This window comes from Eschrichtius robustus, chromosome 21, assembly GCF_028021215.1.
Source record: "Eschrichtius robustus isolate mEscRob2 chromosome 21, mEscRob2.pri, whole genome shotgun sequence".
In the NCBI taxonomy this organism is placed as follows: domain Eukaryota; kingdom Metazoa; phylum Chordata; class Mammalia; order Artiodactyla; family Eschrichtiidae; genus Eschrichtius; species Eschrichtius robustus.
Genome location: NC_090844.1, coordinates 13,803,686 through 13,812,986, shown reverse-complemented (window position 1 = coordinate 13,812,986; position 9,301 = coordinate 13,803,686).

The window sequence follows — 9,301 nt, the reverse complement described above, 5'->3', positions numbered from 1 at the left end:
ATGGCCGCATGTGCTCTGGCTCCACACATTGGAGTATAGATCTGAGACTTGGGTGTGTGCTCTGGGTGTGTGGAAAGCAGGTTGATCTGTTCTTACAACCTGCTTTAGTTCTGCAGTTTACACTGATCAAACTTGGAGAAAGGAAATTTTTCAAGTTCAGGCTAGCTCACTCAAGCTCTGCTTTAACGGTTAAGGTAGAATCGTATGCCTTTCAGATGTGTTTATTTGCTCTGTTTCATCATCTTTGTCTACATCTTCTTCAGAATCCCTTGAAAACAAGTGTCTAAGGCAGGATTAGGGTACTCTTATTTATCATATCATACCTTAGTCACACCCCAATACCTCAACATTTGTCATAGTCACTGAAGACCCATTTAGACAAAACTTACATCAGGACCTTTTAACTCAGCAGAAGGAATATCTCATCTACTTTTTAAAAAAAATATTAATTAATTAATTAATTACTTTGGCTGCGCCGGGTCTTACTTGCGTTATGTGGGCTCTTTAGTTGCGGCATGCAAACTCTTAGTTGAGGCATGCATGTGGGATCTAGTTCCCTGACCAGGGATCGAACCCGGGCCCCCTGCATTGGGAGTGTGGAGTCTTATCCACTGGACCACCAGGGAAGTCCCTAATCTACTTTTATAGTGAACAATAAAATGTCCTTGGCCTTGTGGGGCAGAGTAAGGCAATGTCCTGGACCATCCCTACGGGGAGGGCGAGTGAGGAAAGACCCTGAGCTCCTCTAGAAGCTCAGAACTTCAAATAAAGTTCAACTTTATTTGAACTTACAGGTCCTTTTCTGGATCTTATTTCCATAGTGATAGGAAACAGAAAACATGTCCTTGGACCAAAATGCTGCCTGACCAGTAGAGGATCACTCAGTATAGGCATCTTGCCTATGTATAGGGTGATTAACAGTAAGGGAATAAATGACTGGAGTAACCACTGAGTTTTTTTTCAACTGGTGGTTGGTGTAGTCAGTACTTTTAGCACATGAGAAGAGCCCGGCAGAGACCATCTTTATCAGATATTTTATCAGTTACTGAGCCGTGTGTTAGGAGAGAGCTATCTACCTGGTAAGTGTGGGTCTTATTAAACTTGTAAGTTTAAGGGCTGTTGTTCCTTCTTATGGATTTACTACTTGTTTTATTAAGTCCTTATAGTATATGTTTCTAAGTGAATTTCTTTCACCACGGGACTTTTTGTGTTGTTCTTCTGTGGTTCCTCAAGATAACTGTAATTTGAAGTTTCTGTTGATGGCTTGTTAATGCTGAATATTGATTCCTATCTCCCAGGACAAGGTTCAGAGGACAACATGGCAAGTAGTACCAATGTCACTTGTGATTTCTCCCAAATAGGAAATACTCTTCTGTTCATATTTGTCACACCACTCCTGTCCTTAGAGGGAGTGACTTCTTATCCCGACCCTAAAACTCAGTATGTAGCTCCTGGTTCCCCTTACTCTTTCCAATTAATAGGGACTATATTTCATATATTCTTTCACTATTCTGTGGTTTACAGCCCATTTTTTTTTTACACTATTTAAGCTGTTCCCCAAATTTCACTGAATATTAGGGAAAGAAAAAATCATGTTTAGAAAGTTTTTTGTTTTTGGCTGCATTGGGTCTTCATTGCTGCGTGTGGGCTTTCTCCAGTTGCGGCGAGCGGGGGCTACTCTTCATTGCGGTGGCTTCTCTTGTTGCGGAGCACAGGCTCTAGGCGTGCGGGCTTCAGTAGTTGTAGCACGTGGGCTCAGTAGTTGTGGCTCATGGGCTCTAGAGTGCAGGCTCAGTAGTTGTGGTGCACGGGCTTAGTTGCTCTGTGGCATGTGGGAGCTTCCCGGACCAGGGCTTGAACCCATGTCCCCTGCATTGGCAGGCAGATTCTTAACCACCGTGCCACCAGGGAAGCCCCACGTTTAGAAATTTAAGCACAATAGTTTTAAGCCAACTTCCTAATAACTTCGTTTTGACATATGAAAAAGTTGGTTAAGGGTCTAGCGCAGTGATGGGGTGTTGGGCACCCAGGGGTACATTGGTTTGTCAGGGGAAGTAAGGAGTGCCTGAGAGCTGGGCTTGTAGATCTGGATTGTGTTAGTTTGTATCAGTCCTTTATTATACAATTGATTTTGGCTGTTTTCACCTCTCATTAGAAGACATTTTATTATTATTTTTTGCTTCCTTTTCTCTTTGTTTGGGTTTCCCCTTGGTACTGTTCAGTTTATACTTAAAGCAACGTTTTTTTGGAGGGGGAGAGTAGCTGGTGATAGCTGCCTTAGAAACCTCATGAGCTCCCCCTGCTGTTTTGCAGCTGACAATACAAGCCCCATTCAATTTTAATTCCGAGAAGCATGCAAGTAAAACCCTGGGGGTTTGCTTGATCTAAGAGGCATATTAATACTTGTTAACTTTCTCTTGAAAGTTTACAAAATTAGAAAGGAAAGGAAGATTCTTCTAGCATTTTATCTGTACTAATACTTAAGCTAGTGCAAGGGGGCTATACCCCTCCTTTGATCTAAGAAGCCGGTCTATACCACTTTTGAAAAACCGCCAATGAAGAATAAAGAAATATGTAATGAAGATACGTAAGGTCTGAAATGGACTAACTAAAATCTGGAAGATGGGTTTTTAGTCATTTAAGTTTTGATCTGTCATGTTTTGGAAAAAAATGATATGCTTTGATAATAATGAATTGATAATAGTTTCTGTTTTATTTAATATTTTCCCTAACACTTGAAACTTTACATGTAGTTTGACTTAAATTTATGTGTCTTAAGTTAGTATGAATTTTCATGTTAAAGATAATTTAATGTCACACAGAAATCACATTTATTAATATTTTTCATAATTGTACAAATAATAGGGTATCATACATCATATATTGAAAATATCAGAAGATATACATTCATTAGATTACAAATATGTATTGGAACACCTACTAGTCACTATTCTCAGTGTAGGCAAACAGAGGTTTCTGCCTTTGTGTAACTTACAGTCTATTAAAGTAGGCATTTATGAGAAAAAACAACCATTCAGATAAATACATAATTAAAGCTATTAATTATTTGTTGGATATGACATCAAAAGCACAGACAACAAAAGAAAAAATAGATAAATTGGACTTCATCAAAAATTAAAACTTGTGTGCCTGAAAGGACATATCAACAGAGTGAAAAGACAGCCCAAGGAATGGAGGGAAACATTTGCAAATCATATATCTGATAAAAGGTTAATAGCTAGGCTATATAAAGAACTCCTACAACTCAACAACATAAAAGCCAAACAACCCAATTTAAAAAAATGGGCAAAGAACTTAAATAGATATTTCTCCAAAGCTATACAAATGGCCAGTAAGCACAGGAAAAGATGCCCAACGTCACTAATCATTAGAGAAATGCAAATCAAAACCACAACAAGACACTAATTCATACCCATTAGCATGATGATTATTAAAAAAAAAAAAAAAAAGAACAAGTACTAGGAAGAACGGAAGCCTTGTGCATTGCTGATGGGAATGTGAAATGATACAGCTACTGTGGAAAACAAAAATAGAGTTACCAAATTACAACAATTCCACTTTTAGGTATATACGCAAAAGAATTGGAAGCAGGGACTTGAACAGAATTTTGTACACCCAAGTTCACAATGTATTATTCACGATAACCAAAAGGTGGAAGCAACCCAAGTGTCAGATGAATGGATAAACAAAATGGTATATACGTGTAATGGAATAACAGCCTTAAAAAGGAAGGACATTCTGACACATGCTGAGACATGAATGAACCTTGAAGACATTATGCTAAGTGAAATAAGCCAGACACAAAAGGACGAATGTTGACTGATTCCACTTATATGAGATGCTAGAAGAGTCAAATTCATAGAGACAGAAAGTAGAATGGTGGTTGCTAAGGGGGAGGGGGAGGGGGGAAATGAGGAATTGTTGTTTAATGGGTACAGAGTTTCAGTAAGGGAAGATGAAAAAGTTCTGGAGACGGATGGTCAACTGAGTTGCACAGCAGTGTCATGTACTGAATGCCATAGACCTGTACACATAAATAATGGTTAAACTGGTAAACTTTATGTATATTTTACCACAATTTAAAATAATTTTGGGGACTTCCCTGGTGGTCCATTGGTTAAGACTCCACCCTTCCACTGCAGGGGGCACGGGTTCGATTCCTGTTCAGGGAACTAAGATCCCACATGCCTCGCAGCCAAAAAACCAAAACATAAAAAAGAAGCAATATTGTAACAAATTCAGTAAAGACTTTAAAAATGGTCCATATCAAAAAAAATCTTAAATAAATAAGTAAATTTTAAAAAATGATTATAATGAGTAATTTGAAGGGAGAAAAATGACAGGTTTCTACTACCAGATATTTTAGTGGGTAAGTGAGGGTGGTCCAGGAAGGCATTGCTGAAAGCCAACAATGAAAGAGTGAAGATTGGGGAAGAATGTTTGAAGGTCCCACGCTGAGAAGAACTTGAGCACTTTTGAGGAACTGAGGGAAGGCCAGGGTGGTTAGCACGTAGAGACCCATGTGGAGAACAGGCAGTGAGGTGGAAGGAATGGGCAAGAGTCGGGGACACAGAATCTTGCCAGTTGTGGTGAGGAGTTTGGATTTTACTGCAGCAGTGAGAGGTTATGGAAGTAATTAGCGGAGGAGGAAAATACAATCTAAATTCATTTTAAAAGGCCATGCAGATTGTTGTGTGGAAATAGATTTTGAGGCACCAGAAGTGTAGCCTGGGAGACTACAGTTTGGAAACTGTGGCAGTATTGCAGCTGAGAAATAGTGGTTTGGACCATGAGAGTGTCAGAGAGGACATGGAGAAAAGTGGAAGGATTTAAGATTTTGGTGGTGGATTGCATGTGTAGGCAAGAGAGAGAGGAAGGTACCTAGTTAAATGGTGTGTCATTGTCATGTTAGGCATAGGTGGCCGTGTGGCTCAGTCTGATCTGAAAAATAGGATCTATTACTTCACTCTGGGCAAAATGAATTGCTAAGCTACTTTTAATTCTTCAAAGAATAATGCTGCAAAATTTTTGATTATTAGAATGGCTTTTCTAAGCTCTCCATTACCATGATCAAACTTAGTTTCTGATCAGCTGGATCATAGGATATGATGATGACAGTGATGGGTAATTTATTATATTGTTTTAAATCCCTCGGGGCCAATGCATTCAGAAGATAAAAGGTGACATAAGAACTGCATTTCAAGATCAAGGAATTAAATTATGTTGTAAAACACTTAGGTACCTGACAACCACTAAAATATAGGCATAATGAGGAAGTCCATATAAGAAAGAGATTTTTATGTGATTAGGAAGATTAGTCAGAATTAGTGTTTAAACTGAGTCTTGAAGATGCAGACGTTGTTTAGAGAATACTGCTTTTAAAAAATGATTTTCAGGAATAGATGTTTGCAAACCATGAAAGGAAACATTTCATAAGAAAACCTATTCATAAGTGATTAGCAAAATGGTATCAAGCCAGTAGAAATCAAATAAGTAGACTAATGAATATCCCATTAACAAAGAGTATATAAAAATCCCAAATTGAAGAAAAAAGGAATTACCTAATTTTAAAATAATTATTTTTAAAATTCTGAATCTTTCAGTATTTTTAAATGATGTAAAAATCATGTATTTAGAGATACTATGTCTGTTAAATTGTCATTATTATATCTTTTTTACATGGTAATGCTTCTTAAGCTACAAAAAGTCCAAAATAAAAATTTTGTAATTAAAAAACAAACAACTGCATTTCAGAATTTTATATTCAGTCAGTGGAACAGTTTAAATTTTAAAGGCATTTTTTCCCTTCAATATGATTGAAAGTAATACTTGGGAAACAAATGGGGAAGAGGCTGGTGTATTTGAGTGGAGGAAGAGAGGATGTCCCTCACTCCACGAAGCTTTGTAGGTGGGGTGTCAGCGAACAGGCTGGACCGGAAACTCCCGACTCAGTGGGCCAGGGAAGCTTCTGCCTAAAGCAGTGAAAGCCTTAGTCCCTTCTCTCAGAAGAACTGATTAGCTCAGTGAGCAATTAGAGCCGAAAGGAGGGTGTGGGCAAACACAGTGAGCGTCTCCATGACTGACAGCGAAGAGCAGGGTGCAACCAAGAGCCGAGTGCAGAGGCAGAGCTGGGAACAATTCTGAGGGGCTAAGGGTGAAATCTGAGACTTTTAATATTAATAGTTCATTCCAGTTTTTTTTCTTAAGTGCTTAGTTTTGTCAAAGGGGTTAAACCTATTTCTGGTGTAGTCTCTGGATCCAGCTGCTGGATTGAGAAGACAGAGGAACATGATGAGCTACACATGAGGCCACTACCAGCAACATCCGGCCTCTGCAGAACTGCAGCTCAGGTAGCCTGGTCTTCCTGACAGATACACTGTAAGAGAGTGAAGGGGATGGAGGGAGAAGCTATAACTTAAAAGAGACTTAAAAGACATATCAAATAAATAAAGAAAGAAGCAAGAAAAACCTGTATTGTCCAGGATACACAGTTGGGTGATAAACCTTTTTTTTTTTAATCCAAGCAAGTGAATTCTGTAAAAGTCAGGATAATGGTTACTTGGTTGGGGAGAAAGGGATTGGGATTGGGATGAAGTTACATGGAGATGGCAAAATTCTATTTCTTAAACTTTGTCATAGTTGCAATGGTATTCACCTTAAAATAAATCATTAAAATAATATTTGTTTTATGTGGTTTTCTGTATCTTTATTTAATTTTACAATGAAAAGATTTTTAAACACGTTTAGTTCTTATTAGGCATGTTGTTCTCTTTAGTCTCTTCTCTAACATTCATAATCCTTTCATCATAATTTAGCAATGCAATTCGGCCATGTTTACATCAGATCTTTATTCTCATGCATAAATAATTTACATTCCTGAAATCATTATTATTCATTTCCATGTCAAGCATTGCCTTCATAAAGATCAATTCCAGTGGCTGCCTACAAACTACTCACCTGCGGTGGGATCTCTGTATTGCTTCCGCTACTGTAGATAATACTTGTCATTTGTTGTCAAGTTTGGAAATTGGTGTTTATTTAATAAAGATGCTGTTGTTTTAATTTAATAGGAATAGTAAGAGACTCCATTTTGTGTTGCTCTATTCAATTTAACAAGAAAAGAGCCTAATCTTAAGCTTAAGCTACTCTGAGGAAGTATTACCATTTGTCTTTTATAGACATTTCTTGCTAACCCACTCTGTGCTAACCTCCACCAGGCTCTGATGCTAAAAAATGAGTATAATCTACTGCCCTTTTAAAAAGCTCAGAAACAAGACCATCAAAAATAATTCAGAATTATGAAATGCAAATAATCTGATACTGGGCTTCAACTCTATAGAGAAATCCTATGTAAATGCTACAAACACTAGTCCCTCGGACTCCGGTGTTACTCCTCTCCATTTCTTTCTCCACACTGAAACCAGAGCCATCTTTATAAAAGACATATCTGATCAAGTCTTAAAACAATTCACTGGCCATATGGACAACCATGAATTCCTCAAAAGTTCCTTGTTCGTATTGAATACCTCTGAGGTTTCACACAGGTGTTCTCTCTACCTGAAATCCTCTTCCTTCCTCTTCATCCCCAATTCACCTGGTTAATTCCTACACTTCCTTCGGGCATCAGCTGAAATGTCACTGCCTCTGCCTCATTAGGACCAATTGGGAGCCTCTGCTCTAGGTTTCCCCCTCTCCCCAAGCACCCTGAATATTCCTTTTTAGCATTTATCATACTTTAATAACTGCTTACCTAATTTCTTCCCCATTAGACTGTATAACTGCTCTCAGGATGTCACTTGCCTTATCCCCTGTTTCCTCAATCCCTGGCATGTATAGGCACTTAACAGGCATTTGTTAAATGAATGATAGGGGTTTTGTACAAGTGTAATGAGTAACACACAGAAGTGCCTAATGAGACTGGGAGGTAGGAAGATGGGGTATCAGAGAAAGTTTTCATCTTAAAAGGGAAGGTGGAATTTTCTAGGTAAAGAAAGGAGGTGAGGAGGCTGGGATGGTGGAGGAATGAATTTCTAAAAGAAGGAGGAACATATGCAAAGGCAGGAGAGAGCTTGACAAGTTTAGGAAATTACAAATGTTTTGGAAGACAACTAAAAGGGGTCAGAATAGGCATGTTATTTAGACCCAGTGACCCTTACTACTTAGACTTAATTTACTGGAAGAATGTTGTGCAGAGTGGTGCTGTAACATCACACATAGAGAAATATATGCAGCCTTGCTGAAGAGAGACTCAACATCTTATAGTTTCTGATTCTTTGTCTCTCTTAGGTGAGGTTATTTAAGGGATGATCTCAGAAAAATGTTTCAAGAATTGATCCCTCTCACACTGGATTTATCAGCAAGGCAGATTTTAAGGTGATTTTGACTTGGCTGTGCAACAACCTGAATGAATGTGAGTGTGGAATGCCAGGAAGGAGATGTGATACTAAAGGAGAAGGAAGGTGAGTCAGATCTAGAGAGTAAGAAAATCTAGGTGTATGTTTGTATTTACTCAAAAAACAATGTACCATATTTTAAAAAAAGAATTAAAAATTTACTCAGTTTATGTGTATACATGGACTATCTTTTAAAGGTGACATAAAAACTGGTAATAGTGATCGCTTCCTAGGAAGGGCACTGCGGGGCTGGGGGCAGAGGTGGGAGGGAGACTTTTGACTATATATCCTTTTGTACTTCTAACATTTTGTACTATACAATTGTACTAGCTATTCAAAATGTATTTTAAAATTAGTATGTGCATAGAAAGGTTTTAAGGAAACATAAAAAATGTGCTTACATTGGATGGTGGGATTAAAGGTGTTTTTGTATCCTCTTTATACTTTCCTATGTGTTTCCCATGTTCTATAATGAGCATATATTGCTTTGATAATTAGTTTTTTTTAACATCTTTATTGGAGTATAATTGCTTTACAATGTTGTTAGTTTCTGCTGTGTAACAAAGTGAATCAGCTATATGCATACGTATATTCCCATTAGTTTCTTAAAAGTTACGTTATTTTTTTAAACCTGCATTTTAGAAACATCCAACTGCCCAGTTTTGAGGTCCTGGAGGACTACAACTTTACACAAGAAGAGTATTCCTAAACTTAGATCTAAATCATACAATTCCAAGAAAGTGTGAAAGTGTTCCTGATTGTGACAGCTGTTGCATTGAGGAGAGGGCACTGGACTGGGAAGCAAACATACTATAGTTCACATCCTAGCTCTGCCACAAAATAGTTACGTGACTTTCGACAAACTCTCTGAGTTAGGCCTCATCTGA